The 26586-nt window shown below is 42.3% G+C and overlaps 1 long non-coding RNA gene across 12 annotated transcripts in view; it reads right to left on the bottom strand.

The window, feature by feature from the left end:
• LOC110143670 (uncharacterized) overlaps positions 1 to 26586 on the bottom strand; it is a 244884-nt gene that overhangs the window by 100146 nt on the left and 118152 nt on the right. For 8 of the 12 annotated variants that reach the window (XR_011486972.1, XR_011486967.1, XR_011486962.1 and 5 more), the window contains exon 1: positions 24995 to 25199. The exons of 2 other annotated variants lie outside the window; for them this stretch is intronic. This is a non-coding gene — a long non-coding RNA (uncharacterized lncRNA). Of the gene's footprint in view, positions 1 to 3854; positions 3999 to 9886; positions 10106 to 24994; positions 25200 to 26586 lie in introns of those variants that run through there. 2 more of the 12 variants (XR_011486965.1, XR_011486963.1) reach the window with 2 other exon arrangements.

The following is a 26586-nucleotide window of genomic DNA, read 5'->3' as shown; positions in this document are numbered from 1 at the left end:
CCTTTCTAATATTTATAACTCTTGGGAATGTTTTAAGTTCTTAAGGTTGAGAAGGATAATAAGAGTAACCATAATAATGATAGGATTTCTTAAGCATTTACAATATTCCAGCCACAGTACTAATGCTCTACATACGCTCTTCACTTTGTCTTTATGACACCTGAACAAAGTTTTCACCGTTTCTGTTTTGTAGAGGAAACTAAGGCTTAGAGATATTACTTACTGATGGACACACAACTAGTATGACACAGGCCTCGATTTTAACTTTGGTCCCTCTAAGCCCATAGTCTATCTACCTAACCACCAAATCTTAATTGTTTACTCTTAAGCCATCTCCACATCACTTACCTGCTTAGAAACTTTCAACGACACCTTACTGCCTACAACAGTGGCTCTCAACCCAACATTATATGTTCATCAAACTCAACAACTTACTGTTGCCCAAAAAGTCATATATACTATCCAACTCTTGGAAGTTTTCCTATATTTAGCTGAATATTACCCATCTTTAAGAGACCAACTAAGAAGTCACAACTTCTCTGAAGCTTTGTGCACTTTAGCCCCTAAAACTTTCTGGAAAGACTTTGTCCTCTGGGCTCCCCAAATGGTTACTACCATTCATTCCATCTTTATAACACCTTAAAACAGCTTATGTGTTCTATGGGCCATGGTTCCAGCAAGAAGTGTATTCACTTTAGAATAATTTGAAGAGTGTTTAATAAAGGGACTATTTACAAAGGTATAGAAAGGTTAGAGGGAAACTACAGATGTGAGTGTGAACCACAAGTCTGGCAACAGAGGCCCCCATAACCACTCCCAGTTCAAAAAAAAAAGGATGAGAAGAGGGAATACTTGTGGCCAATGGGACCCAACACAAAAAAGGTTGCCTGGAGAGTGGTGCCTTACAGGAACTGTGACTATCAGCTAAGGAATCAAGTAACTCCATAGAAAAAAACTAAAACTCTAATTCAAAAAGAAATACTATTTACAATAGCCAAGACAAGAAAACAACCAAATGCCCATCAGTAGATGATTGGCTTAAGAAGATGTGAGATACACACACACGAATACTGCTCAGCCATAGAAAAGAATAAATAATGCCTTTTCCTGCAACATGGATGGACCCAGAGATTATCATACTAAGCAAAGTAAGTCAGAGAAAGACAAACACTATATATGTCACTTACATGTGAAATCCAAAAAATTTTACAAATGAGTCCAGATACAAAACAGAAACAGACTCACAGATACAGAAAACAAACTTTTAGTAACCGAAGGGGAAAGGGAGGTCAGGGAGGGATAAATTAGGAGTATGGCATTAACAAATGCAAACTATCATGCATAAAATAGATCAGCAACAAGGACTTACTGTATACCACAGGGAACTTTAATATGTTATAATAACCTATAATGGCAGTAATCTGACCAAAATATTTATTTATATATATATATACATATACATGTGTGTATATGTAGAACAATCAACTTGCTATACACCTGACACTAACAATATTGCAAATTAACTATACTTCATTTAAAAAAATCCCAGATGGGAAAATACATAAATACATGCATATATGCTTAAATACATATATATATATATACACACATACATACATACATACACATACACACACACACAAACACATAAATTGCTCTGCTAGGTAAGAGACGGTGACCAAATACCTTGCCTCGCTCTTTTTCCTCCCTCCCTCTCTCCACGCATCTTTTGCTGATGCTCCTCACTGGCAAAATCAACAGGAAGCTGAAGGACAAAGAAACTCATAGACCAGTGGTTCTACAACATTAACCCTCATCAGAAGCTGCTGTATAACACAGGAAGCTCAGCCCGGCACTCTATGATGGCCTAGAAGGGTGGGATGGAAGTGGGGAGGGAGGTTCAGGAGGAAGGGAGTGTACACATTTATAATTATGGCTGAATCTGGTTGTCGTACAGCAGAAACAACATGTTAAAGCAAAAATCAATAATCATACATCAGGATCACCCAAGGACTGTTACAACAAAGGTTCCAGGGCCTCTTCCCCAGATTTCCTGATTCAATTGGTCTAGGATAGGTGGGGTTCAAGGATCTGCCACAAGATCACTAGTGATGCTGGTGTGATGCCAATTCCAGGACCAGACACTGAGAACAACCGCCAGACCCTAGCCTAGACACCAGCCTCCTAGGGTACAGAACAGGGTGGGAAGGGTGAAAAGCTGACCCAGAAAATAAACATTTTAGTCTTTGCAGGCCACATGGTCTCTGCTGCTACTACTTAACTCTACATTCTTCGCACAAACTCTCTCCGAGACAACACAAATGAATGAGCGTGGCCATGTTCCAATGACATGTGACTTTCATTCTTTCTTTATCAGTATAAAACTTCATTTACCACAAACTCATTAAGTCTTCCCCACCTTTATAGCCCCCCAGTCTTCAAAAACAACCACTACAATTATTCACTGAGTGAAAGTGAAAGAAAGTGAAATCGCTCAGTTGTGTCCAACTCTTTGCAATCCCATGGACTACCAGGTTCCTCCACCCATGGGATTTTCCAGGCAAGAATACTGGAGTGGGTTGCCATTTCCTCCTCCAAGAGATCTTCCCAACCCAGGAATTGAACCCCGGTCTCCCGCATTGTAGGCAAATGCTTTACCGTCTGAGCACACATAAATGCCAGGAATTTTACATGCATTATCTCTTCACTTTGAGGAAACCTAGATTTAAATGATGCTTTTGAACTGTGGGGTTGGAGAAGACTCTTGAGAGTCCCTTGGACTGCAAGGAGATCAAACCAGTCAATCCTAAAGGAAATCAGCTCTGAATATTCTATGGAAGGACTGATGCTGAAGCTGAAGCTCCAATACTTCAGACACCTGATGTGAAGAGCTGACTGACTGGGGAAAACCCTGATGCTGGGAAAGATTTAATGCAGAAGGAGAAGGGGGCAACAGAGAATGAAATGGTTGGATGGTATCACCAACTCAGTGGACATGAGTTTGAGCAAGTTCCAGGAGATGGAGAAGGACAGGTAAGCCTGGCATGCTGTAGTCCGTGGGGGTCACAAAGAGTTGGACATAACTGAGCTACTAAACAACAAGATTTAATCTGCCCCAGTGAGGATCAGCACTTGGGTAGCTCTCAATTTAAGTCAATTTTTCTTTTTTTTTTAATTTGGAAATGATTTTAATTTACAGAGAAGTTACAAAAACAGTACAGAGATTCCCTATGTACCCTTACCCCAACCTCACAAGCCCAAAGACTTCTTGTCTCTTTTGATCTCAGAAGCCACAGAGGATCAGATGTGTTCACTACTTAGATGAGACTTTATGTGGCTTCTCCTTAAGGCATATTACTAGAGAGAGTTAAGACTCCTTCAAAACCAGTGCTTTTTTCCACATTATCACTGACTTGTAGAACAAAACTGCTTCCTCAAATGTAAATTTTTCTATCCAAATATAGATAGAATTACCGAAGTAAATTTTACCCAAGTAAAATTACCCAAAGAACTCACCTGGACATTAGTACTACAATGTTATAACTCTTAAGACACCCATAATGTTTGCAATAATCTAAAAAATTCTACCTTAAATTGTTAAGCCAGTTTTTCATCTGTATGTCAGGATCTGTGTGAGTCACTCCAAATCCAGAGGGGAAGGAGACAGTCACAGTCCCTAGCTTTGAAGGTTAACTGACTAATGAGATATCACTTCAGGTTTTCTGGTTGCAAGCAACAAATGTGAGCCTGAGTAATTTAAAACAAAATGTGTTGGCAAAATACTGAAATGCTGATAGGATTGAAAGACCAAGAGGTCAGCCATTCTTCAGAAAGGTTGGAAACCAGATACATACCACAAGAGATGCCAAGCTCAAGTTCACTCTCTGAATTCTTGTAACTCTGTCCTGGATGGGACTCTGACTTAGGCAGTTTTTAAAACTTCCCCACAAGATGAACCTAGAGATTGTCATACTGAGTGAAGTAAGTCAGAGAAGGAGAAACATATGTTTGTGGAATCTAAAAAGAAATGATAAAAATGAACTTAGTTACAAAACAGACTCACAGACTTACAGAATGAACTTATGGCTGCCAGGCAGGGGAGGATGGCGGGGGGAGGAATAGTTAGAGAGATGTAAATTGACATGTACACACTGCTATGTTTAAAATGGATAACCAACAAGGTCCTACTGTATAGCACAGAAAACTCTGCTCAATATTATGTGGCAGCCTGGATATGAAACAGCAGTTTCAGAAAAAATGGATACATGTACATATATGGCTGAGTCCCTATACTGTCCACTTGAAACTATCACAATATTTTTAATTGGCTATACTCCAATATAAAATAAAAAAATTTTTTAAACTTCACTTATGTTTCTAATTTATAAGCATGGTTGAGAACTACTGCTCTGGTCTCTTCAGCAGAGTTGTTTTATTTTTTAGCGTCATTCTGGCTTTTAGTAGATCATTGGCTCTTGATAAAGTTAAACTTTCAAAAGCATACTTCAATTCCTCACAAAGTTTAACAGATGAACAACAATATATTCCATATTTACAGCACTCACTATGCCTGAAAGCATTCTCAGAAGTCCCATCTCAAGTGAGTTTCATGACCGCCCTACGAGTTGATGGCACAATGTTACTATTTCTCCATAAGAAAATTGAGGCTGTGGTAAGGGATAGGTCCAGGTTCTCATGGCGAGCAAACAAGAGGTGAGACTAGACCCCCAGATATCCATAGGGCATCATCACCAACGTTAGAGTGACTAAGATGCACCTGAGTACTAGTTCCAATGCAGCCTCCTTGACTTCAAACCCAGAGGTTCTGATCCATCATGTCTTAAGCAACGCACGAGTTCCTACAATATCACCCATGATGCACCTGGCCCCAGAATCTCAACTGGTGAAACACCACCAAAAAGGAAATCCTTTTTCTGTCCATGGCTTTGAATATGATCCTGTCCAGAAGCAAGGAAGTGGATCAGCTGACTAATCCATGATGCTTTCCAAACCAATAGCATTTCCTTTGCCTTTCCCTCCATCTTCTTATTATCTACTACTGTTAGCTTTTCAGAGAACAAAGACAAACTCTAAATCAGTAATGGTCAATGAGTTTCAGTCAACTCAGATCAATCAGCAATGGCTTCCTTACAGCCTTGGATTGAGAAGTAATGAGACCGTACCGGCCGAAGTAGGAAAATGTACCGTGATCAATCAGTAATGTCTGTCAGGGACACAGTGAGGACTCCAAGCCTATCATTGATCTAGACAGGACTTTATCCTCAGTTTTTTATTATTACTTTTGTAGAAAGAATCTGTCTACAAAGAGAGACTTTGTTTTTAACTACAGATAATGAGAAATGATTTTTTAAACTGCTTCCATGCTGCCCATAATCTATGGGTTGTACTTGAGACATTTTAGATGTCATGATTCAAATGTAAATATCCCCTGAAATCCATCACTGTCTGGGTAGTTGATTAAGCACCATGCACTATAACAGTGTTCCCTTTTCTGATCTTCAGGCATTTTATTTTTGTGAGCTGATGTATTACAAAGACGAGGGTACTTTCTCACATATTCTGCTCATGGTAACAGATGAGGTGTGAAATTGATTCCGAACACCTAGGAGGGTTATGATTTATCATCACACATTAGGCCCTGTGGAGCTTTACAGGATGAATCCCAACTACAGTCAGAATCCAACCACACTTCTGGAATGAGGACACTTAGTGTCATGATACATTAAGTACAGCTATTTCACAGCTGGCACCCAATAAGAGGCTTCAATTCATTCAGTCAGTCAGCAAATATTTACTGAGCACCTAATATACGTCAGGTACCGTTTCAGGAACTGCAGATGCCACAAGGGGCAAGACAGACTCACTTATCCCAAGAGTTGGCTTCATGCCCTGAGAACCCACACTCACCATTGGCCAAACACACCAACAGCCTGGCACCTGGAGAGCAACACCTGAGGTGGCCTGAACTGAACATCAGCCTACAATTTTACTTGGGGGAACCAACTTGTCAATAGCCAGCACTGCACCTTCAGCGTGATTACTCTCAGTACAAAGGAGGGGCCCATGGAAATCTCTAAAGAGTGAGGGGTTACAGCTCGTGAGCCCCTCAGGAAGTTGCTCTGTAAAGACGGGGCTTCACGACCTAGATGTCCATCTGCAGAAGAATGGATGAGGAAGCTGTGATACATATACACAATGGAATATTACTCGGCCATTAAAAAGAATGCATTTGAATCAGTTCTAATGAGGTGGGTGAAACTGTAGCCGATTATACAGAGTGAAGTAAGCCTGAAAGAAAAACACCAATACAGTATACTAATGCATATATATGGAATTTAGAAAGATGGTAATGATAACCCTATATGTGAGACAGCACAAGAGACACAGATGTATAGAACAGTCTTTTGGACTCTGTGGGAGAGGCCGAGGGTGGGATGATTTGAGACAATAGCACTCAAACATGTATATATTATCATATGCAAAACAGATTGCCAGTCCAGGTTAGATGTATGAGACAGGGTGCTCAGGGCTGGTGCACTGGGATGACCCAGAGGGGTGGGATAGGGAGGGAGATGGGAGGGGGGTTCAGGATGGGGAACACATGTACACCCATGGCTGATTCATGTCAATGTGTGGCAAAAACCACTACAATATTGCAAAGTAATTAGCCTCCAAATTTAAAAAAAAAGACAGGGCTTCAGGGACTTCCCTGGTGGTCCAGTGGGGCCCACATTTGATTCCTGGTCAGGGAACTAGATCCCTCATGCCACAGCTAAAAAGATCCCATGTGCCACAATGAAGACTTGAAGATCCTGTGTGCTGCTCCTAAGACCCAGCGCAGCCAAGTATCAATAAATAAGTATTTATATTTATAAAAGGGGGTGGGTGGGCTTTAGGCAAAAGCCTTACCTAACTGAAAGCATGTAAACCTCTGGAAAGAGTTCTCTCTCCTGCTAATCAACGTGTAAAAGCATATCCTTACACAGAACTAGGCAAGATAAAAGGGAGGCAGGACATCAAAAATGCCTAAGCAGGTGGTGGTGGTTGTTTTAATACACAGAATTCTGCCTCTGAAGTTCTGGGCTAGGCTCCAGGCAGATCTATAAAAGCACCCATGGGTGATTCTGATGAATCTAGAAAACACTTTCTTCAAGCTTCATTTAGATACAGGCCTCGCCTCTGTCAAAATACAAGGTAGAAATTATGGTAAAGGGAATAAAAACCCATCTGACTGGGAATCACCCAGGTTGAGTTCTAGTCCTGATTCCATCTTTAATCAGCTGCATGACCTCAGACCAGCTATGTCAGCTTTCTGGGACCCAGTTTCATTATAGACACAATGAGAGGAGGAATAGATGATTTCTAACATGTCTTAAAGAGCCAAGGTTAAGTAGTTTTTTTTTTTTTCACATTTGCAGGCCAATTTCAAACACTAATTGATTAAGCCTCAGTATAAATAATCACTGTTAAATAGTTCTTACAGGAAAGTAATACATATTTGAAACACATTCGTGCCAGATCAGTCCATTACATATTTAGATGTCTTCAGAATCCATAATTAAGCTTCTGCAGTGTTCAGTGTGGAATTTTTATAAACTCCCCAGTAGCAATGTCATTCTTGTACTATTTGGCACCCTGACTTGTGCCTTCCTGACCCCTGCCCCATCCTTCAGATGTCCCCTCAGCTGCAGTAATTAGTCCTTATCTGACTCTCAAGTGGAAGCTACCAGATTTCTCTAATAATATGTAAAATTCTCTCTTCTAATTAGAGAATTCAGAATTGTAACTTCTTACAAGACTGACTAGATTACTATTCTTGTACTTTTTCATGCCGATTGCCTGCCTCTCTATACCCCATTCACTCATAGCATCATACAAATCCTCTGGGCTGATGGCTGGGACCACTGGCCAAGCAACTTCTCAGAAGACAAACATCAAAATGTTGTTATCTATTACTTCTCCATGTGGCTTCCCAGGTGGCTCAGTGGTTAAAGAATCTGCCTGCCAATGCAGGAGACTCAGGTTCAGTCCCTGGGGAAGATCACCTGGAGAAGGATATGGCAAACCACTCCAGTATTCTTTCCTGGAGAATCCTGTGGACAAAGGAGCCTGGTGGGCTACTCCTTTATGGGCTAGCGTCCATAAAGTCACAGAAAGCCGGACATGACTTAGCAACTAAGCATGCACATTGCTTCTCCATACAGATAACCTACTTTGAGATAATGATGAATGAGACCAAAATTTGACTTTCTTGACCATTCACCATAGTTATCTTGTGAACACCCCTAGCTCCAGCCTAGTTACAGGTCAAAATCAGCAAGAGTAATTCCCCAGGATCACCAAGACACAGTTGACGCAGCCAGTGTTTGTCTTTGGGATGACAAACTACCCCCCTGGAATCATAGCATCTTAGAGCAATATATCTCATACCTGTAATGCGATAAGAATTCCACAGGGAACTGTGGAACTGTGTGGTTGTTTTCCAATCTGCTCACAGTCCCACACTCTCCTTTCAATCTCCTACTCTATACTGCCAGGCCTGGAAGCATGCTAGGTTTTCCAGATTCTCTTTTCAGTGGCTTTTGGTTAGGTTCAGTCAATGTGAATCATTGGCACCTGGAAAGGAGAAGTCACCCTGGTCCTAGCAGAGGTGGTATCTCATAAGTAATTCTAGCAGCGGCAGGGCACACCTCCCTCCAAGACCCCAGCGCTGCTTGTTGACACAGTATTGCTTTTGATATCATTTGTCAGCCAAGCAAGCTGCAAGGCCCACCCAGACTCAAGAGATGGGGAAGACCACCTCCTACAATGGAGCAGTCCCATTAAAATCATATTTAAAAAGTGCTATTCCTTAGCACATTCCTTGTTCCTTTCATTCCTCCGGTTCTCCCAACACCATTATTTTTATGATAGGCAGTATGAAAAATGGTTCAGATTAATCCCTTCTGACTGCCTATTCCCCTTTGCAGTACGACTATAAAGCTCCTCCTGTCAACAAGTAATGTCTTTCTCCACCTCTGGGATCTAGGTTAGACCTATGACTTGCTTTGGCCAATAAATAGTAGCAAAAGCAATACTCCAGTTCTGATTTTTTTTATGTTGCATATATTTATTTCAACCTAACAATCTGATCAGGTGGGATTTATCCCAAGGATGAAAGGATTCTTCAACATATGTGCATCAATCAAGTCAAACACCACATTAACAAACCAAAGAATAAAAACTGTATGATCATCTCAATAGATACAGAAAAAGCTTTTGACAAAATCCAACACCTGTTTACGATAAAAACACTTTGGAAAGTGGGCATAGTGGGAACATACCTCAACATAATAAAGACCATATCCCACAAACCCACTGCCAGTTCTGATTTTAGACCCAAAAACCTTGCATGGTTTCTTCTGGAATCCCACTAAGCTTCCAATGAATGAGCCTGAGCTGGTCTGCTGAAGAAGGAGACCTCACAGAGGAGAAGCAAAGTGCCCCAGCCAACATCCATCAGATGTCAGGACCAGAGGTACCTCGCTGACCTGACATCTACCACAGACACACAATTGAGACCAGCCAGAATCAGATGAGCAACCCAGTTAGTTGTCCACTAGACTGAGGAGCAATAACAAGCAGTTGTTCCTTTAAGCTACTAGTTTTAGGGTGTTCTGTAACCTCCCAACAGATAATCTTATAATAACTGATCCCTTTCACTAAATGGAAGGCATTGCTATTTCTCTGATTAGATAATGACTAATAAAGAAAGCTTGTTAAAAATGAAAAACCCCAGTTGAAGCACCCCAGTCATTTTTATCTTTGCCAAACACAGATTTCAAGGAGTTGTGGAAATTATCTTGTCAAAGATAATCTCTCTCACCTCTCAGGTGGTTTATCGATAAGATCACCTTTAGGCAAAACTTCAGTCTGATCAAATACTTGGTAATCAATTCCAGCGTCCAAGGAACATCACCATACTGTCAGGGATCTTTTCTTCATTCCTAGCTTCATTCCCTCAAGCTGCAATTTTTGTCTTTTTCCTTGTATTTCTTTCTGAGAAGAAGAAAAAAATACCAGCTGGCAGATATTCTCTACTACTAAAACATGTTTTACCCCTCAGGTTAAATAGCTGCAGCCAAGTTCTTTTAAGTTTTCATTCTGGCTGTTTGGAATTTAAAAAGCAAAATTTAATTAGTGCCTGATGAACAGCATAATGATCTGAGATTTCTACATATTACAAAACGATCACCACAATAAGTCTAGTTACCATCTGTCACCACACAGAGGTATTATATTACATTGACTATATTCTACTTGGTGTACATTTCAGCCCTGTGACTCATTTATTTTGTAGTGGAAATTTATACTTCTGCTGGAGAAGACTCAATCTTGAGAGTCCCTTGGACTACAAGAAGATCAAACCAGTCAATCCCAAAGGAAATCAAGTCTGAATATTCACTGGAAGGACTGATGCTAAAGCTCCAATACTTTGGCCACCTGATGAAAAGAGCTGACTCGCTGAAAAGGACCCTGATGATGGGAAAGATTGAAGGCAAAATGAGAAGGGGATGGCAGAGGATGAGATGGTTAGATAGCATCGCCAAATCAATGGACATGAGTTTGAGCAAACTCTGGGAAATAGTGAAGGACAGGGAAGCATGGCATGCTGCAATCCATGGGGTCGCAAAGAGTTGAACACAACTTAGAGACTGAACAAACAAACCAACCAACCAACCCCCTTAACATATTTCACTCATCTCTCTGTCAGGCAGGAAGTTAGCTGAGAACAAGAGGCAACTCCTTCATCCATGACCCTGCCATGCTACAAAAGAGGAGACTCATTTTCTTTTATAATACAGTCTAGACCCAATATCACCTTTGGGTCTGGGAATCCTGGCCCCTAAATGGAACCATTAATTATAACACTATTCTCCAGTTAAACCTATTTTGCAAAAGGCAGGGCAGATAGTCTGAGAGCCCATATGTACAATTTTCCTTTGTCCTACGGAACAGCCAGGATTTCCTCACAACTTGTAAACTTCCCACCTTTGCAACCCTGCTACTTAAGGAAAATCCCTCAATTCTACCAGCCACATCACACCTAGTTCTGCCCCACCACCTTACGAGGGACCTCTGTTACCTCCATCAGCTAAAGTCTATCCCTTGGTGGAAGCACCAGGAGGCAAATTCGGCCCACAACTAGTCCATAAGCCTTTCTCATTGGTAGAACTAAAACAGATCAAGGCAAAATTGGGTAGCTTGTCAGACAATCCCACTAAATGTATCCAGGGATTCCAACATATTGTTATGGCTTATGAAATGACCTGGAAAGCTATCACAATAATCCTAAACCAGACCCTCTCTGATACTGATACAGAACAAGTTGAAAGAGAGGCAGAAAGATTTGCTGATGGACTCCACCTTTCTGGTACTAAATACCCCATTGGGAAGACGGCAAGCCCCAGCATTGATCCAGAATGGGACTACAGTCAGAACACTACAGAAAGAACACCAGTGGGAAAGAAACAATTTTATCATCTGTATCAAAGCAGGCCTTAAGGCACCCTAACATAAAGTCATAAACTACTCCCACGTAACAGCAATCAGCCAGGAGCCCAGGGAAAATTCAACAGCCTTCCTGTTGAAGCTTCCTGTTAGGCTGAGGGAAGCATTCATTGAATATACCAATCTAGATCTGGACTCATATGAGGGACAAGTTAAATCAGCACCTGGTATTAGACACAAATTATAAAAACTAATTGAAGACCTAAATGTCACCTTAGATGCACTAGTGAACAAAGCCTCAGTCTTCTATAACCGTGACCAAGAGACTGAGGCCAAGGCCTGGGAGAAAGAAAGAAGGAAAGAATCAAATGCCCAAATGATGGCTGCCCTACAGGGTCAAGCTGCCCCCAACAGTACCTGAATTTACAGCTCAAAAAAAGACAAATGTCACATTTGTTGCCAGATGGGCCATTGGGCACAGAAATGCCCCAGCTGGGATAAACCTAAGACTGCTTGCTACAAATGCCAACAGTTGGGAAACTGGGCAGCCCTTTGTCCCTTGATCCAAAGAGACTAAGGACCAGAGGCTGCTACCCAGATGACTGCCAAGACTGAGGAGGGCCCCTCCAGTTGGCCCCAGTACAACAGATCCACATCACTGGAGTGGAGTCAAGAGCACAAATGCATGTGGCAGGTAAGTCAACCATTTTCTTACTCAGATGGGGGGCCACCTATTTGTCTTGACTTCCTTCTCTGGACCCTTCTCTTCATAGACCTGCACCATCATGGGAGCCACAGGCAAACCATTCAACAGGCCTTCTACTATATCCCTATTCTCTGTCTGGGAGGGATCTGGATTCTCCCACGATTTTTTACGAATGCCTGACTGTCCAAGATGACTCCTGGGGAGGGACATACTACAAAAATGGAATACCATTCTGTCTTCCTAGGAGGGTCACATGGACCCCATCCAGGGTGCAAATTCTGGGAAACTTTAAGAAATCTCCTAACTAATGAAGATATCAAAAATTCCTCTGGGCCAGACCAGCTGCAAGTCAACCCACTGGCCTGGGACCCAGGTATCCAATGAAAAGCTAAAAATGCAACACTGGTCATGACAGCTCTAAAGGACCCACATAAATTTCCCTAAAAGACATAATATCCCCTTAGGTCCAAAGCCCACATGGGACTTCAACCCTTCATATCCAAATCCATGATGTCTCATGGACTCCTTATTCCCACAAAATCACTTTGCAGTACCCCAATATTAGCAGCCAAGAAAAAGAAAGGCACTTACCACCTGGTCCATTATTGCCTCGTTAATGATTTGTGAATCATTAACGAGGCAATAATTCCCCTACACCCAATAGTCTCCAAACCTTACATACTTTTGGGAAAGTTACCCCCAGATAGTAGCTGGTTCTCAGCTCTAGATTTGAAAGATGCTTTCTGCTGCATCCTATTGGCCCCAGAATCACAATACTTGTTTGCATTCGAATGAGAATCTCCATTACAAGCACCGCAGCAACTGACCTAGACCGTTCCGCTGCAGGGCTTTAGGGATTGCTCCCACCTCTTTATACAGGTGTTAGCCTGAGATTAGGGCTTCCCTGATGGATCAGATGGTAAAGAATCTGCTTGCAATTCTTTAGGTTTGCAATGAGACCTAGGTTTGATCCCTAGGTCAGGAAGATCCCCTGGAGAAGGAAATGGCAACCTATTCCAGTATTCTTGCCTGGAAAATTCCATGGACAGAGGAGCCTGGCAGGCTACAGTTCATGGGGTCACAGAGAGTTGGACACAACTGAGTGACTTCCAGTCTGAGATTTACAAGATTTAACACTTGAGAGGGGAGCTTTCATACAGTATGTAGATGAACTCTTGATTTGTTTCCTCTCTCAACCCTAGGCCATTCATGCCAGTCAGGTCCTTAATTTCCAGGCCGAGTCGGGTTATAAGGTGTCCCAATCTAAGGCTCAGCTAGTACAACAATAAGTTTCCTAGCTCAGAACAGTACTGACAGGTATACTGGCAGGCACAGTATTTTGGCAGACTGTATAAAAGCCATCTATATCTGACCTACAGACTCACACCACATGTAAGCAGCTGCGGGCATTCCTGGGCCTAACCAGGTATTGTAGAATTCAGATACCCAACTACAGTTTCATTGTGCAGCCCATATATGAAGCCCTAAAACGCAGAGATGATTAAATACCCCTTGTGTGGGGGTCATCCCAACAGGAGGCCATGGAAACCTCCTCTTTGCCAGAGCTCCAACTTTAAAATCTCTTTGCCAGAGATTTGGCAAAACAATCTCTTTATCAGAGCTCCAACTTCAGGATTACCCAAACTTTCCAAGCCATTCTAACTTTCAACCCATGAAAAAAGGGGCGTTGCCTTAGGGGTCCTCACCCAAAGACTACAAGAAATTCCAAAGCCAGTAGCCTAACTCGCCGAACAGTAGGGTCCCACTGTGAAGGGCTGGCCCCCTGTCTTAGGGCACGGTACTATCCCTCCTAAGAGAGGAGGCCCTTAAATTCACCCTGGGAGCACCCATTTGGGTTCTCACTGCTCAGCATGTACATTTACTTAATAACCAGGCTTCAACCTGACTTTCAGACAATAAGATCCTCAGATATCAAATCCCGCCCCCTTTTTTTTTTTTAAAACCCACAGATATCTTGGGTGTTTGTAGGACTCTAAATCTAGCAATCTTGCCCAAACCAGGGGGAAAAGCTCCTACCCATTTTTGTTCCAAGGTCTTGACAATTTTCTTAAATGCCCACCTAGACCTCTCGGATCAACATTTGGCTGATGCTGACCAGGTTTGGTTCACCGATGGAAACAGTAATACAGCAGAGGGAAACAAGGCTGGAAAATACAAACTCACATCTCTTATGTCTCCTGCATTGGCAGGTGGGTTCTTTACCACTAGCGCCACCTGTGAAGCCCCCAGAGGTAGCCATAGTTCATCGCAAAGGGCATCAGTGAGGCTCATCTGACATTACAAAGGGAAGCCAATTTGCAGACCAAGCTGCTAAGCAGGCTGCCTCTAAAGAAGCCCCAGGACAGGGAGTGCTCATCCCTGCCCGGGCACTTCCTCTCCACCTATATGGAGGAAGAAAACGCAGGGGCAGCCCGGAAGTTTTTCCATCTAGACTCATCCAGATGGTATACTTCTGATGAGACTCTTCTTGACCCCAGTAGCCTCCAATAGAGATTCATTAAGGCCCTCTCACAGGATGCCCTCTCTGCTTGGCATCTAGAGTCCTATAAGGCACAGGACTTAAGTAATCCAGCAGATATCCAACTCCTGTCTGATCTGTCCCTGTAATAGTGAAATTGTTAGTCACTCAGTTGTGTCCAACTTTTTGTGACCTATGGACTGTAGCCTGCCAGGCTCCTCTGTCCTAGGGATTCTCCAGGCAAGAATACTGGAGGGGGTTGCCACGCCTTCCTTCAGGGGATCTTCCCACATCTCTTATGTCCCCTGCATTGGCAGGCAGGTTCTTTACCACTAGCAACACCTGGGAAGCCCAGTATCATTTATATGTGGAATCAAAAAAAAAAAAAAATGGTACAAATGAACTTACTATAAAACAGAAGTAGAGTCACAGATGTAGAAGGCAAACTTATGGTTATGGAGGTAGAAAGGGAAGGGGGCAAAAATTGGGAGATTGGAACTGACGTATACACACCACTATACAAAAAGTAGATAACTAAATAGCACCCACTATATAGCACAGGGAACTCCATCCAGTACTCTATAATGATCTGTATGGAAATAGAATCTACATGCATACAGATAACTTATTCACTTTGCTCTATACTGGAAACTAACACAGCATTGTAAATCAACTCTACTCAAAAAAGTTAAGAAATTTTTGAAAATAAAAAACGTCTTGGTTTCACCAAATATCCCGACTTGGCAATGATGCATTTGGTCTGAACCTTCCAGTTTCTAATGCCTCACTATGGCTCTGTGACCAGCAGTTGTACCTAGAGAACTCTGGATCTGAAGTTCTTTTATGATCTTCAATTAAAATAAATGTAATGTTTTCTCTCCCTCCAAACACAGCTTGAACTTTCTAATTTCCAGGAAGCTTTCCTTACGTCCCAGTTTGGGTTTTATACCCTCCTTCTTTTTTGGTGCGTCTTTGTTATCCTATTTCATAATTGCCCTGTCCCTCCCACAAACTGTAAGTTCCTTGGGAACAGAGACATTGTCTTACTCATCTTTGTATGCTCCTTCTCTAAAATACAGGCACAGTACATGCTCAGTAAATTTTCACTGATTGAATAAAGAAAAATGGTCTTTACTCTAAAAGGAAAAAAAAAGTTATTGGGACTTTCCTGGTGGTTAAGAATCTGCCTGCCAATGCAGGGAACACAGGTTCAATCCCTGGCACAGGAAGATTCCACATACCGCAGGGCAACTAGGCCCATGCGCCACCACTACAGAAGCCCACACACCCTTAGAGCCTGCACTCTGCAGCCAGAGAAGCTACAGCCATGAGAAACCTGCCCACAGCAATAAAGAGTAGCCCCCATGGGCAGCAACTAGAGAAAGCAAAGATGCAGCACAACCATAAATAATTTTTTTAAAAGAAAGAAAAAATTAAAAATACACGACCACATGATCCAGCGATCCTGCTTCTGGGTATATATCTGATAAAATGAAAATTGCATCTGGAAGAGATATCTGCACTCCCATAGTCATCACAGTATTATTCACAGTAGTCACAATATCAAAACAACCTAAGTAGTAGTCAACAGATGAGTGGATAAAGATGTAGTATGTATTTTATATACACACACAATGGGATATGCTCAGCCATGAGCAGGGACACCCTTTCAATTGTGACAACATGTATGAACCTTGAAGTCATTACACGAAGTAAAATAAGTCATTCGGAGAAAGACAGATACTGTAATATCACTTATATTTGGAATCAAAAAAGCTACATTCATAGAAACAGATAAGAACTGTGGTTACCAACAACTGTGGGAAAGGTCAAAGAATACAAATATCTAGTTATAAGATAAAAAGGTTCTGGAATCTAATGTACCACATGGTCATTATTAACACGACTGTATGATATACTTGAAAATTGCTAAAAGAATAGATCTTAAATGTTCTTACCACAAAAAAAGTCACTAAGTGATGTGATGGAGGTATTAACTAATGCTATGGTAGTTATTTCACAGGTTATAAGTGTATCAAATCAACACATTGTATATCTTAAACTTATATAATGTTATGTCAGTTGTGTATATTAAACTTATATGTCAATTATATCTCCATAAAACTGGAAAAAATTAAAAATGACTTGAAAATTAGAATGATTTGGCAATAATATGCACTAAAACTTATATTATTTGCCAAGTAGTCTTAAAATATATATCATATATAAGAATTAATCTCCAAAATATACAAGCAGCTCATGCAGTTCAATACCAGAAAAATGACCAACCCAATCAAAAAGTGGGCCAAAAAACTAAACAGACACTTCTCCAAAGAGACATACAGGTGGCTAATAAACAGGTGAAAAGATGTTCAACATCACTCATTATTAGAGAAATCCATATCAAAACCACAATGAGGTATCATCTCACGCTGATCAGAACGGATGCCATCAAAAAGCCTACAAACAATAAATGCTGGAGAGGGTGTGGAGAAAACGGAACCCTCTTGCACTGTTGGTGGGAATGCAAACTAGTACAGTCACTATGGAGAACAGTGTGGAGATTCCTTAAAAAAAACTGGAAATAGAACTGCCATACGACCCAGCAATCCCACTGCTGGGCATACACACTGAGGAAACCAGATCTGAAAGAGACACGTGTACGCCCAATGTTCATTGCAGGACTGTTTACAATACCTAGGACATGGAAGCAACCTAGATGTCCATAGTCAGACAAATGGATAAGGAAGTTGTGGTACGTATACACAATGGAATATTACTCAGCTATTAAAAAGAATGCATTTGAATCAGTACTAATGAGGTGGATGAAACTGGAGCTTATTGTACAGAGTGAAGTAAGTCAGAAAGAGAAACACCCATACAGGATATTTATGTATATAGATGGAATTTAGAAGGACAGTAACAACAACGCTATATGCAAGACAGCAAAAGAGACACAGATGTAAAGAACAGACTCTTGGACTCTGTGGGAGAAGGCGAGGGTGGGATGATTTGAGAGAACAGCACTGAAGCATGTAAGTTACCATATGTGAAACAGATCACCAGTGCCAGCTCAATCTATAAAGCGGAGCACCCAAAGTCAGGGCTGTGGGACAACCCAGAGGGACGGGGTGGGGATGGAGTTGGGAGGGAGGTTCAGAATGGGGGGACACATGTACACCCATGGCTGATTCATGTCAATGTCTGGCAAAACCCATCACAATATTGTAAAGTAATTAGCCTCCAATTAAAATAAATAAGGGCTTCCCTGATAGCTCAGGTGGCAAAGAATCCGCCTGCAATGCAGGAGACTTGGGTTCGATGCCTGGGTTGGGAAGATCTCCTGGATGAAGGGAAGGCTGCCCACTCCAGCATTCTGGCCTGGAGAATTCCATGGACTGTATTTTTGGGCTTTCCTGGTGGCTCAGACAGTAAAGAATCTGCCCACAATGTGGGAGACCTGAGTTCGATCTCTGGGTCAGGAAGATCCCCTGGAGGATGGCACAGCCACCCACTCCAGGATTCCTGCCTGGAGAATCCCCATGGACAGAGGAGCCTGGTGGGCTACAGTTCATGCAGTCACAAAAAGTCGGAGACAACTGAGTGACTAAGCACACAAATAAATTAACTTAAAAGAAAAAAAAGTCAACGAATCTATAAACCTATATATGTATGTGCTCTCATTATCATCATTATGGCTTTAATACTACTCCAGGGAAGCTTCCTGTTTCTTTATCTTAATCCAAATATCCCTCTACTCAGATGCCCTTTCCATAGCCACAAAAAGAACATGAAAGAGCAGGAAGTGGGAAATGAAACAAGACGACAATTGACTCTCATGAGTAACAAAGCTTGTCTAGAAACACCTAGGAATACAAATGACCATGACTTTAATGCCTGCTGGCTCCAATGCCAGGGTGACTCTGGGGCAGTAACATGGTTGCTAAATTACTTGCAATATTGGGCTAGAGAAACCAGGCCAGTGCTCAGATGTGCAGTTCATAGCAGCCTGCGCTGGGCCCTGAACAAGCCTGCTGCTGGATCAGCAATATCTTGGAACTCTCATTATTGGCCAGGCAGCACTTTTCATCAAGAGCCTTGTATACAGAGACCAGAACTCACCACTAGCAAAACATCCCAACAACAAAATCAGGAAAGAAAAAAAAAGAAGCAACAACAACTATAGGATTGGTAAATCCCCCCACCATCTAGAAAAAAAAAAATCATGACTGGAAAAGTGAAAATGCCTGGAAAACATGATTAAGAGAAAGCTAGCATAACCCAAGCACTTTCCAGTGGCACAGTGGTAAAGAATCCACCTGCCAACACAGGAGATGCAAGAGCCAAGGGTTAGATCCCTGGGTCGGGAAGATCCCCTGAAGAAGGAAATGGCAACCCATTTCAGCATTCTTGTCTGGAAAAACCCATGGACAGAGGAGCCCAGTGGGCTACAGTCCATGGAGTCAAGAGTCGGACATGACAGAGCAAACGAGACCGGATGGACACAGAGCATGACCCAAATGGAATTAGGTCTTCCAATTCCTGCTTCTCTGTGTGGGCTTATGTTCAAAATAAACACAAGTTGGACCCCAGGAGTCTCAAGGATCAAAGAATTTAGTGTCCTTGAGCCCAAAAGGGGAATTGCACTCCCCGATAGAGAACAAGACAACAAGTTCAACAAGAGCAAGAGAACAAGTTCACTTCCTAAAGCTCTTCCCAGGCGACCCACACCTCCTCCTCCCCAAAGGCGTCCAGTGCACTGCTGCCCTCCCCTCCCTCACAGCCTCGGCTGCGGCCTGTCCCGGTCCTTTCTCGCTGGTGGCCTAGGGCCCTTCTCCTGCAGAGTCACACACCTCCTGGCGCCTTGTTCTGTCCACCGCCTCAGTCAGCACTGCAGAGGCAGGCAGCTGAGCACCAATCTCCGCCTCCTCAGCAGCCAGGAATGGGAGATCAAGCATTTGTACGTTACTCTTTTCTCCTCCGAGAAACCATTTTGAGTGCCATTAAGTATGTTTAGGGGTCACAGTAAAGTTCTAAACTTTGCACCATCACAAGCATCGGGACAAAAAAGAAAACAAACATGTAACAAATCATTTTGTGAATCACTTTCTTCTACTCTTAATAGATCACTATGGTTTGGGACTCTATTTAGGCAGATTCTCCTACAAGGCTTCTGTTCAACAGACTGCTCTCTTCTTAGGGTTTAAAGAGCCTCTGCTGGCTTGAAATTTGATCTTTTTGTCTTCAATCGCCCTTGTTTCATCTTCTCAAGCTTCAGCTTAGGAACCACATGGCCTTTCTTCAAACTTCATCATTTTTTAAAGAGTTTATTTTCCTAGATCTGTATTTCTATGAATAACAGAGAGTGAATGTTTCTTAATTTAAGCCACAAAAGTACATTAGTTCTCCTGGAAGGGCCAGCCATTCTGTTCTCATTTTAAAGAGCCCACTCTGAACTATACTACTTAAAAATATTTTATTGTTGTACAGTTTATAAATAAAGAACTGTGTTATGTCCAAACCACAGTGTTTCAGGATTACGACATTTTTCAGACACATCAGGTGCCCAATGTCCTCAGATGTCTAAGGGCAAAAAGCCTTTGCCTCACCTCTTAGTTATGTTTACTCATACCACAAATGTGATCATGCTGTAGGAGAAAGGCCACAAGCCCTGGAGTCACAGAAGCCTCATTCAAGTTATGGCCCTGACTCATATGAGCTCTGGGACCTTGACCAAGTGCTAGTAAAGGATTGAATTTGCTAATCTCCTAATAAATATAACTATGCTTTTACAGCTTTCCTCATCAACAGAGGGAGTTTCTCCAACCTTAGGACCTTTGCTGGCCTTGAGACTTGCTTTGACAAATAAAATGTGGTAGGAGCAACAGTCTTGCAGCTTCTGTCTTCACCATCTCGGACTGCTTTCCTGAGACCTCCAAGTGAGGAAGCTCATCTAGTCTATGGAGGAGGGGAAGCCACGTGGGGGAGAAGCAAGGCAGCATAGCCCATAGCTAACATCAAGTGCCACAAACACCACCAAGGCTCTCTTGGACCCTCCAGCATCTTGAACCTGGGCAAAACCAGCAGAGGGACCACCCTGCCAAACACTACAGAATCATGAAGAAGTCATTACAAATAAACTTCCTTGTGAAATAGAAATAGACTCACAGTTGTAGAGAAGAGATTTGTGGTTGTCAAGTGCGCAGGGTGGGTGGGGGGGGTTGAGGAATGGAATGGGAATTTGAGGTTAGTAGATGCCAACTAGTATATATAGGATTGATAAACAAGATCCTACTGTATAGCACTGGGAGCTATATTCAACATCCTGTGATAAACCATAAAGGAAAATACATGTGTATATGTATATATATATATGTGTGTGTGTGTGTATCTGAATCACCTTGCTGTATACCAGAAATTAACACAGCATTGTAAATCAATAAAAAAAATTTTTTTAAGGAGTCATTGTTACTTTCATCCACTAACTTCAGGGAAGTCTGTTACCTAGCAAAGACTATATTTCCATTTCCTCATTCAAATAGGACAATAATGCCTATCCAACTCTTCATTTGTTTATTCAAGAGAGTTAATGGCTTACTACATACAATCTATAGAATATATAATCATATAGAATTGAGAATCAAGTGAGACAATGGATGTTAACGTACTTGGTAACATTAATTTTATTTTTGTTACTAACACCTCCTTTCATGGAGCTCCCATGTTTCTTAAACTCTTAAATTTCACTTTGATCTTCTCAGAGGATCAAATAGCATTGTTTTCAGCCCTCTCTGATGGAGCTGACCCTTCACACCTGCCCTTCTTCTACCTACTCTCATTAGCAGAGAAAATCAGCCCTTAAATAAGGACCACTGGGACTTTCTTTTTAGGGCCCAGAAACTGACTCATTACAAGGAGCCATAAAGCTCTAAAGATGGAGAAACTTCCCATTACCATCCCAATAAGAGCTTTTAAAAAAAAAAAAAGTTAATAACAGCTAAAATGTATTGAGGTACGGTACTGTTTTTTAGTGAACTGTAGCTGGACTCAACAGCACTCTGGGGTAGGTGGTGTTATTATCGCTACTTGGGAGAAAGGAAAGTTACACCCCAGGAATGGTCATTTTAAATCACTTGCCCAAACATCATGAGATGGACTAGGATTCAACCTCCCGGTAACCTGAGACCAGATTGTGCACCCCTCTCCCTTAACCCCTGCCCTGATCTACTCATTTTTCCACACCAAGTTTTGCTGTGGCTCCCAATACTCGTCTAGAGCAAAGATTGTGTCTTTTTCAAGCTGAGTTCATTGGAGGTGAAGCTCTGTGACCTTGGCCAAGTCATCTCCTTCTCTAGATCTCTGCCCCACACCAGGTAAATTATGCAGAAGGTTAGACCAGGTAATGTAGAAAATCCCTTCCAGCCCTGAAAATCCAGATAGTAAATTCTTCCCCAGTATCTTTTTTATTATGAATTCTGTTCTCTTTTTTACTAAGGCATCTAAAGAACATTAGGCGAAGAAAAGGAAAAGCAGATGCTATAAAAGTGTGTTTATTAACTAATGCAAGGAAATGAAAAGGCAACAGAGGAGATTCTATTTATATCTGCCTGGAGGATTATGCCATCATCTATACAATTTGATTTCTTAATGCATTCATTCAGAGCTGAGACCCTGTAGGGTGCTCTTTAAGCCTGACATTGAATGAAATAATTCAATTAAAATAGACTTGAGGCTTTTGCAAGGCATTAAACTCCCTGAAAAGATTTAAGACTTGCTCCAGGCAGCTTCGGAGCCTGGAGGGCTATAGTCCATAGGGTCCAAAAGAATTGGACAACTGAAGTGACTTAGCACATAGGCACACACGACAGGCAGTTCCAGCATCAGCACTGGTGAACCCACAGGAAAGCACAAGATGGGCTCAGCAACGGGTGTTTCTGGAGACAGTGGTGGAGGTGAGTTCTGGGCTGCCTAGAAAGGGGGGTGTCAGAGTAGGAACTGTACCTCAGGGAAAACACTCTGCCCAAAAGCTTCCCAACAGCTCATTAGAGTCTGACATTCATTTTACCATATTGCCCTGGATGAAACCTATCCTTCCATAGCAGGCAGTGAAATTTAATAAATAACTATCATTAATACATACCATTCATTGAGTGCTCTCAGTGAATACCCTCAGTATTGACCAAAGAACTTTTCATGCATCATCTTATATAGTCTTCATAACTGTATGATGTTAATCATCATCAAGCCTATTTTATAGATGAGAAAACTGAGGTGCCAAAAAGTTCCATGATCTTGTTCAAGGTTACACAGCTAGCTGGCTGCAGACAAACCCTCCTCTGTGGTGCCAAAGCCAGTGCTGCTTAGCACTTAAAAATGCAAGTGAATGAGAAGAACATCATTCAAAAAGTCATGTACCCCAGTGCTCGTGTGTGCTCAGCTTCTCAGTCATGTCTGACTCTTTGCAACCCATGGACTGTAGCCCACCAGGCTCCACTGTCCATGGAATTTTCCAGGCAAGAGTACGGGTGCCATTTTCTTCTCCAGAGGATCTTCCCCACCTAGGGATCAAACCCTCATCTCCTGCATTGGCAGGCCGATTATTTACACTACTGAGTGTTCATTGCAGCACTATTTACAATAGCCATGACATGGCAGCAACCTAAATGTCCACTGACAGAGGAATGGATAAAGAAGTGATGCATACAAGCAAAGCAATATTACTCAGCTATAAAAAGGAACAAAATTGGGTTATTTGCTGTGATGTGGATGGAGCTAGAGTCTGTCCACACAGAGTGAAGTAAGTCAGAAAGAGAAAAACAAATACTGCATATTAACGCATATAGGGAATCTAGAAAAATGCTACTAATGAACCTATCTGCAGGGCAGGAATAGAGACACAGACATAGAGCATGGACTTGTAGACACGGTGGGGGAAGGAGTGGGTGAAACAAAATGAGAGCGTAGCATTGACATATATACACTGCAATGTGTAAACCAGAGAACTAGTAGGAAGCTGCTGCATAGCACAAGGAACTCAGCTCTGAGCTCCGTGATGGTCTAGAGGAGTGGGGTGGGGGTGGGAGGGAGGTCCAAGAGGAAGGGGATATGTGTATAAGCCCCAATACTTTGGCCCCTGAGCTGAAGAGCCGACTGACTGGAAAAGACCCTGATGCTGGGAAAGATTGAAGGCAAAAGGAGAAGAGGGTGGCAGAGGACAAGATGGTTAGAAAGCATCACCGACTCAGTGGACATGAATTTGAGCAAGCTCCGGGAGATAGTGAAGAACAGGGAAGCCTGGCGCACTAGACCCACAGGATTGAAAGAGTCGGACACAACTTAGCAACTGAACAACTACAATAGCTGATTCACCTTGCTATACAGCAGAAACTAAAACATTGTAAAGTAACAATACTTCAATTAAGAAATTGAAAAATACAAGTGGCATGTTATTACAAGAGTCTGAACTGGAGAAGTATGAGCATGTGAAGAAATCAAGACACAGCCCCTTTCCTCAGGTGCATGCAGTCTGGTAAGCAAACATGGCTTATTCTCAGAGTAGCTCAAACTAATTTACAAATGACTGAGGTCAGAGCCAAATTTGAGAATAGGTTTTCACATGGGCAGAGCAGAGAGTACAAAATTACAGAAGAAGAGGATATAAAGCAGGCAAGCTAAGGACCTGAAATCACCCTGCACAAGTCTGCCCGAGGCAGGCAGAGCTTAGCCACTTTTTTGTTTAAATTTTTATTTTGTAGTGGGGTATGGCCAATTAACGAACAGTGTTGTGAGTTTCAGGTGAACAGCTAAGGAACTCAGCCGTACATATACATGTATTCAGTTCAGTTGCTCAGCCATGTCCGACTCTGCGACCCCATGAACTGCAGCACGCCAGGCCTCCCTGTCCATCACCAACTCCCGGAGTTTACTCAAACTCATGCACACATATTCATTCTCCCCCAAACCTCCCTTCCATCGAGGTAGCCACTTTTATTTTTAATGCGGGTAAATTTCTGACTCCACTTCCAATGTGTGGTTGGTCCTTTCCCACACCAAGCAATTCTCCAGCACCATCTGGATGTCCTACAATTCAACTCAAATCCGATACTGTTTACCCAGAGGTGGCATCATATCCCACAACTTAAGGGCTCAGCCCCACAGACTGCTCCCCACTTCAGACACCAATGGAAAGCCCAGGTTTTATGACTGACCAACAATAATTGGAGGTTTCAAAGACCCCCTGCTTAGGTTCAGTTAATATGCCGAGCAGCTCATAAAACTCAAAAGAACATTTTACTTACCAGACTGCCAGAAAAGACAAGGGTGGAGGGTGGGTGGGGGAAGCATCCCTGTCCTCTCCAGGAGCAACACCCTTCCAAGGCCTCCGTCTTCCCCGGGAAGTTCTCTGAACCCAGGCCTCCTGGGCTTTTAAGACCACTTGATTATGTAGGCCCACTTGACTAAATCATTGGCCAATGGAGATCGAACTCATTGACCATCCCCTCTGCCCTGCTCTGAGGTCAGGGGGTGGAACTCACACAATTGGGTCTCCTAGCAACCAACCACCTACCTTAGGTGTTGCCCAGAAGTCACCATTAACACAACAAAAGACACTTTTAATGCTCTCATCACAGGAAATTCCAAGGGAAATTCCAGTTTTGGAGGTCTGTGCCAGAAGTGGGAACAAAGACCAAATATACATTTATTATAAATCAATATGACAACTGGAAATTCCATGGGATTAGGAACTGTGTGTCTTCCTTATTAAGCTCCAGGAAATGTTGGGAAAATGTCCCAACACAAACATTTTGTTGCGAGAATGGAAGAATACCTGATAGAATAAAAATAAAATACATAAAATTAAATAAGCAAAAGAAAAGAAACCTCAACCCTAAATCTAACCTCTTCTTAAGAGGGGAAGGAAAAAAAGGAAAGCAGGTGAGGGAATGCCTAGGAAATGGAAGGGGAGAATTTGAAAGACCTGTCGGGTCAATGTAAGTGAGGTCAACAGCTGAAATGACCACCCTGAACCACTAGCCCTGGATTAGGACTTATGAGAACTTGAGTGTGATGAGAATCACCTGGGGAGCTTATTTAAACTGCAAGCTGATTCACCCCAGGAGTTTCTAATTCAGTAGATCAGAAAAATGTTGCCTTTCAAACTAATTTCCAGGTGATGCTACTGATGCTGGTTCAAGGTCTTGCCCCTGAGAAGCAACAGCATTCAACTTAATTGCACATTAAAATCACCTTGGGGAGTTTATAAAAATACCTAGGGCTTACCCTTGACCAAATTCATCATAATTCCTGGAGTGGAACCAGGTTATACCTATTTGTTTGTTTTTTAATTAAGTACTTATTTGTGGCCTCCCTGGGTCTTCATTGCTGCATGCAGCGTTTTCTAGCTGCATCGAGCAGAGGCTACTTTTCACTGTGGCGCTCGGGCTTCTCATTGTGGTGGCTTCTCTTGTTACAGAGCCCCGGCTCTAGGTGTGCAAGCTTCTCTAGTTGTGGTGCTCAGGCTTAGCTACTCTGTGGCAAGTGGGATCTTCCTGGACCGAGGATCAAACCCGTGTCCTCTCCATTGGCGGGAAGATTCTCAATCACTGAAACCACCAGGGAAGCCCCTGCCTGTTTTTTAAAAGTAGAACTAGGTCATTGCAACGTGCAGTCAAACCCAAGATGAAGTAATGTAGGTACATGTGTGGACTTGAAGCTCACACATCATTAAAACAACAGCTAATATTTGCTGAGCAATTACCATGTGACAGGCAGTCCGCTGAGTACATTACTGCACGACTTCATTTAATCCACACACAAACCTTCAAGTAGGGACTATTAATCCCATTTTACTGATAAGAAGGAGAGTTAGAGAAGTTAGTAATTTGTCCCA

This window comes from Odocoileus virginianus, chromosome 3 (assembly GCF_023699985.2).
Source record: "Odocoileus virginianus isolate 20LAN1187 ecotype Illinois chromosome 3, Ovbor_1.2, whole genome shotgun sequence".
Lineage (NCBI taxonomy): Eukaryota > Metazoa > Chordata > Mammalia > Artiodactyla > Cervidae > Odocoileus > Odocoileus virginianus.
The sequence above is the reverse complement of the archived record's forward strand: the minus strand, read 5'-3'. Positions and strand labels throughout refer to the sequence as shown.